Raw genomic sequence first — 7,071 nt, forward strand, 5'->3', positions numbered from 1 at the left:
AACCACTAAATCACCTTGCCTTTTCTGTGCCATATGCACAGACTTTGCTTTGTGTTGAACACTATAATGATAGTCTGGCTACACAACACCCAACAAAACAAAGCCATGAAGAAGTTTGTTCCATCCATCACCTTACACCATCCATCTGTCCAGTGTATAGTTTTCTTGTTAACTTAATATTTGATCTTTCAGTCATTGGTTCTTCTTGTTCATTTCCTCCCCACTCTATCTCCTACACAACCATACACACAATCCTCCCCTGACTAAGCAGCCCAGCTATCTGTTTTCATGTGGAAACAGTTCTCCACTGTGATCAACTGACTTAATCTTTTATTCTACATAATATTTATTTCAATAAGAATAAGCCCCCCAACCTATATTTGTCTCTCATCAAATAACAAATTACTATATTAAGAGTTGAGGCCCATCCTCCAGTGAAGATCTGTGTCCTTAATAACTCTGGGCATTCATAACAGAGTCATCATAGCATTTTGAGTTCTTACAGTTTCAAAGGATCTAAGAATACAGGAAATACTTTTGGCCCTGGGATTAGATGGCAATCAGGCTTCAGCCACAAACACAGGGAGAAGTGCTACTGAGTACTAGAACATATGATAGCTTCGAGAAGGGTACTGTGAATGACAGAACTTCAGCTACTACGTAAAATTGTATCAATGTATTTACATGTGCACAAAACCTCATATATAAATGGACAGCTATATATATTCTGTCTATAGGAAACTGTATTTACAAAACTTATTTCAAATAAAAAAGTTTTCCATGAGAACAAAAGGAATAGCTGTATTAACTTTCAAAACACAATGTCTTATCTATCTTTTTAGCACATGGGCTAGGTGATTTAGAAATTAAATCCCCCACAGGGTCTGTGCTAGGATCTGAAGAACTATGCAAACTTAATCATTTTTCATCACGGGGTTGAATTTTCTTTAATAGTTTCTAGACATACTAACAAAGAAAAACAAGCATGGTATTACAGAAGAAAACCATTTGTATTTTTTTAAGTCACTATTTGCGCTGCTAGCAACACAGCAGCAGGTTCCATTTGTGCCTTGCACTACGAATATCATGAATAATTCAGTTTCTTGCTTTGCTCCCTAAACAGTTGACAGGGAACAGAAGCTTTATTCATAACCACATGGCCTTTTTTGAACTTGTCTATTTATTTAATAATGCACATCACAGGCACTATCACCTAGGTTGGCATTTATTAAAAGTAAAGCATTCAATAACTATTACTAACAAATGGGCATGAAACAGGCAACTTCTCAGAGCTACCACCTTTTGCTTACAAAAAGCACTCAGCCAGCTATTTAAATAATTAAATGCTCTCAATCTGCACTGCATCAGCCTCGGCTCACGTAGCCTTAGTCAGGAAACAGATTCTGGAACTGCTGGGAACATGTTCCTGCCTCAGCCACAATCATAACTGTAAATATGTGAGCTGTCTGCTAAATCACATCTGCCCTGATTGAACAGAGAAAACAATTTCCATCAAGGCATACTGACATCTTCATGGACTCCTTATCCATTTTTAACTATCAAACTTTCTTCCTGCTGTCTTCCCTCTTCATGTTTTGAAGAAGTCCTGGGTTCCTCCAGTCTACAGGTTCCAGTCTGCCACTTGTGAGAAGCAAAATGAATTATTGCCATTTAAAAATAACGCAAATATTGGATAGCTGAGTCAAGGTAGCATACTTCAAAACTTTGGCCATTTGGTCAACGCATCAGTCTCCAGCCATGCCCTAACTTCCAAATGAAAGCCATCCCAAATTATTTCCTTTCTCTAGTCACGGATCTCAGCAAAAATACTCAATTTATATAAACTCCTCTCTGAAGAGCTTTCTGAATTTGCTGGAGAGAAGTCAATCTTTGATGGGGTCCTAACCCCTACATCAATAGCGACCTTTTTCCTTAAGCCTCACATAACCCACTTGATTAGCCTGATAGCTAACAAAGCTTGAGCACATATTAGAAAAGGTAAAAGGAACAAACCCCTCAAGTTTTCTGCTTACTTCTGTTAATGTTATCTTCTCCATTCTGTTAAGTAACCAACTTTAACAAAAAAATAAACACAGACATTAATTTGGCTGAGGACCAGACATTGCTTTGGCAGGAAATGTCAAAACAAACACAAAAGTCCCCAATTAGGAATAAAAATCCTGAAGTTTCCAAGAAAAAAGATTTCCATATAATTTTACTTCTAAGCCATTTGAACACTTTGTTTTAATAGCAACATTTCAATTCACTTCTCAACTTCTCTATTTTATTAAAAGAAAAAAAAAAGATAGAGAAAATTCTGTTGAACTGGAATATTACAACCTTTTCACCCTTGAAAAAGTACTCATAAGGTAAGTGTATTTTATGAATATTTTAACTTGGACAGCAACTAGTTCACCAGGAAATCATATATTATGTAAACCTGTGTCAAATACTTGTCCAAGGGAAACATCAGCTTATATGAAGGATGAGACTTCTCCAATGTTTAAAGATTATCTGTTATTGAGACTGAGAAAAAGATGAGATCCACAGAGACCTCCTACATTATTTAACTTCTTGTCCATAGAGGGTACTCTAGAAATTAAAGAAAACCAACTTGTTTAATTTTGACAAGTCTGACTGTACAAGTTCCAGTGTCACTGGGAAAAGCCCCAGTTTTTCATACTTGTTTCAGTGTGGCATCTACTACTTTAGAAACTCATCAGCTTTCAAAGAGAATTGAATTGAGAATAGAAGCCCCTTCATGCAAGACTACTGTAGAAAACTATTATTAAAATGGATTATTATTCAGACAATATCTATTTCATTATCCCCGATCGATTCCTAGCAATGCTCCTTAGTAGCCTTCACTTACAAATGCTGCATGAACAGTAACTTAATACTGCACTACAAATTGCAGTCCTGCTTCTCCCAGTAAATTTGATAACAGCCTGACTTATTAGCAGGCATCTAGTAAATAGCTGTCATAGGTGCTGACTGTAGGGAACTGTATGTCAAAACACCACCAAAGAGGGTTGAGAAAATTCCTTCCCTTGAGGCTTTGTTAATTTGATTTATGTGTACAGGCAGGAAACTAATTGCTAACTGTTGCAGTGCATAAGATGGAATTGCAGCACTCCACTCAAACGTCGTATCTCAAGAGTACTAACAGACCCCAGTTTTACACTCTGCCGATGAGCGATGCATCCTAAACAGGAATTTGAGAGTGTTTGATGCTTGAGAATTTTTACAAGAGAAGTCTTTGCAATGCCCTGCACCACCATCTCCTTAGAGATAACAGCCACCTCTGAGCATACTGTATTGCTAAGAATTTAGGAGCCAATACAGTTAACTCAGCAGGAGCAAACTCTTATAGTTGTTCAGGCAGTTAGTAGATAGCCCATGTACCTAATGCCACTAATGAAATTGTTAACAGGTTTTGTTCTGAAAGGTTTGTTTCTCAGGATCTTTATATGTCCCTGGGACCACTAACCAAAATTGCTGATTCTCCTTGTAGTGTGGTTCAAGGACTGGACAGTGAAGGACAACTTGGTCCAACTTCTGCATCCTCTCGTATTTCCCTATTGGAAGAAATTGGCCTAAAATCAAAATCTGGTCATCATCTCATCAGGCAGTGTAGTATTTTCTTTCATATTCTTTCTGTTTGAAGAGATATGGTTTGGTTACATCTATAAAACTGATGGATGGCAACATAAATAAGTTTTTTTGCCTCTAAATACTGCCTTTTAGCCAGCATTAGCATCAGAATTGCTCAGGAACGTCAGTATTTCTCTTTTGCAGGTAAAGTCAAGTACAGGGCCTACTACTCAACAAGTTTCTTAAAATGTATGCGTTTTTTAAATCCATAGACATTTGACCATCTGTTTGTCATACTGAAACAGAAACAATCCCCTGAAAATTTGAGCTTTCCAAACAGCACCAAACATCTACATGCAAAGGGGAGAGCAAGATGTCCTGGGGGAGCCCAGACAAATGGAAAGACTCTAGGTACTAGAGCAGGCAGGAAGGAGGTGTGCTAGACCCCCCACCCATGGTAGCAGAGCTCATTTCAAGTATCAGGAAAAGTAGTATTTGTCAACATTCAGAATTGCTTGTTCTAATTGGGACTAAACTGCCCCACAGTTTTCACCAGTCACGGTAAAGAAGCAGATAGCTAAGGTTTTCTAGCTAAATCCTAACCATGACTGAGATAGGATTTAGATAGAGAACCTATCTTCTGCTAGGAGTTTAAGGCAATTTCAGCAAAATAATCTTTAATTTTAAAATAAGTAAGATTATGCAATCTGAAAATAAGTGATCAGAGCAAAATTTATTCGCACTTTACAGCCTATCAAAAACTAGTGTTACTTTTTCTTAGGAAATGTGAGGTGCCATACCAACATGCAGATGTGAAAAACACTGCAATGGGAGAAGTTCTGGTGTCAGGTCCTGTTCCACCTAATGCAGAACAGGACCATGACTCCCCCCAGACCTCTGTGGCTTGTGTAACCTCTCAGCAGTACAGAGCTGTGGCCCATCTTCCCCTCTCAAATCTCCATGCTGAGCTTGTGAATGTTGCATTGAAACAGACACTGTGCCACAAAAAAGGCAGATTTATGGGAGGCGGGGGATTCATCCTCAAAAATTGCCAATTAGCTTACTGTACATTTTCCTAGTCCATAAAATCCACTTCTTGGAATGGTATATTTCTGAGAAAATACTCAGAAGCCTCATTCTCAGTTTTCATACAAATGATGCATGATGTCCAGCCACAATATCATGTATGAGACAAATCTTCCTGCTTCTCTTGAGAGAAAGTCTCAGGTTTCACAATCGCTCGTTTATTTTCTTACATCCCAAGACAATTAAAATACTTCTTTCGTCTTTAAAGAGTTTCTTAACCATTAAGTTCATCCAATTGTGATTTTCTTTCTATTCTCCCTAGCACAGAATTGTATGTTGTTTTTGAGAAAGGAGCAGTAAGACAGAAGCCATACTTGTGGGCTGTGACTATACGACTCTGGTGTATTGCTTAGAAAAAATATTTTAAGGTAACACTGTGTACTTCATCTACGTATGACAGTTACAAGAAATCAAAATTAAAAGAAAACAAAATTAAAAAAATAAAGATCAGACTTTACTGTGAATGACTTCCCAAACCAAACATCTAAAAATAAATATATTTTATGGTTACTATTAAAAAATAATCAACCAAGAGGAAAAACTGTTCTCAGTGAACCACAAGGTGGACTTGAAACATGAAATATGTCCTTTCAATGTTAAATAAACCATCAGGTAAGACATTTCTTCAAACAGGAAGGGCAATTCTATAGGCATATGAGCATATACTGTAACTGACCCTAACAGGAACAAACTTACACCTCCTTGTCAAACATTATATGAATATAATGCTTCATTCTTTCCTCTACAGAAATAAATGAAAGAGTTATGTCTACGTTTGGGGAGGGGGGGAGGGGAGGGGGTAGTGGAAATAGTTAAAAAAAAAAGAAAAAAGAAAAAGAAAAGAAAAAAAAGGAAAGGAAAAAGAAAAACCAGAAGAGGCAAATTGAATGAAACTATAAAAGAGACAAGACTTTCAACTTTCTATTAAGAACTCAGAAGTACAGATATAACCTATTTTTTGCTTAGGGAAAAAAAAAAATCGTATTTGATAGAAGTGGGTATCCGGAGCCTAAGTTTATCAAGTCACTGTTCCACAGATACCACTCAGGTCATGTGGGGCATCTTTCTTCCACAAAAGGCACCACTCCATGTTCTTGGAGCCATTCTTCCCTGAGTAGGCAGCAGGAGAATAAGTGGGAACTTTCACTTGTTTGACATTACTCTTATCTCTTTTCAAAAGGAACTTTGTACTTATAAATACACATCCAAATTATCATGTGAATAAAGAGAATCCCAAGTGATTACACAGTGTGGAAATGAAATAGAATGCTTGCTTAGCTCCCCGTTACCCAGGAATGTGCCAACATCCATTTCTAAAGATGTAGCAGGCAGGACTTCAGACTCATTCTAACTGTAATACTTGTAATTTTTATGGCAATGCAATAAATATTAATATGTAAGACTGATATACAGCAACAAATAGGATGAGTTCCCACTAAGATTTGGTTTTTGCAATGCATTCTTCAACTGCTGGCATGACCAAAAAAAAAAAAACCAAAAAAACCCAACCAACCACAATTTGCTTGTGTACGGGGGACACCAAGACAACTGCTCAGATCACAAATAAAGTGAGCAGTGGTCTAGGTCAACAGACTGCTACCATCAGCCATGTAGATATCAGTAGGTAGCTACTAACTAACAGTAGCTGTTAACAGGAGTAGGGACAAAATGGGTCTTTCCTAAGGGAAGCAATGACCAGAGCCCTCCTTGCTTTCCTCATACCTTTCCTTTGGAAGCAGAGGCTCTGCTCCTGCCATGATTTCTCATTCCTGGGACAACAAAGGCAATTTTGCCAAGCAGCAGCCTCTAAATTTAATTCAGTGCAAATCTCCAGAACTGAAATCTTCCAAGAACTTCTAGGCTCTCTTTACTCATCAGGTCTGTGTTTCTCAGGCTTTATCTGATAAAAAGGTTTGAAGCTCCACAGTTTCAACAGTATCAATTACAACTGATCAGGGACAAGAAACACTTGGGTGTGGAAGTTCCTTCACTTTCAGAAAAAACAAGTAAACTCCTTTTCTCACTGCATAGCCACTTTTGTTTCTTTGGCCTTGACCATGTAGGAGAGCTGCTGCTGCCTCTCAAAGTCCTTTGAAGAATTAAACTTAAGTTATGGATGGCACCAGGCACCAGTGACAAATCAATTCTTGCCAGAGATGGATTTGGGACTTTCTGCAGGTTATATTACCAGCTGGAAGAAGGAACAGATATGCCTCCAAAGGACACTTAGTTACAAATAGATGCATTACAAAAGGATTTAAACCTCCCTATTGCTCAAGGGGGTGGGGGAAATGAGAGTAAAGAAAGCATTTGAGTGAGAATACACAAGATGAAAAGCAGCACTGAAATGTAGGAGCTGTCCTATAAGCACGATGAAGAGACTGCTTCCCC

This window comes from Nestor notabilis, unplaced genomic scaffold (genome assembly GCF_000696875.1).
Source record: "Nestor notabilis isolate BGI_N333 unplaced genomic scaffold, ASM69687v1 scaffold2624, whole genome shotgun sequence".
Classification (NCBI taxonomy): domain Eukaryota; kingdom Metazoa; phylum Chordata; class Aves; order Psittaciformes; family Psittacidae; genus Nestor; species Nestor notabilis.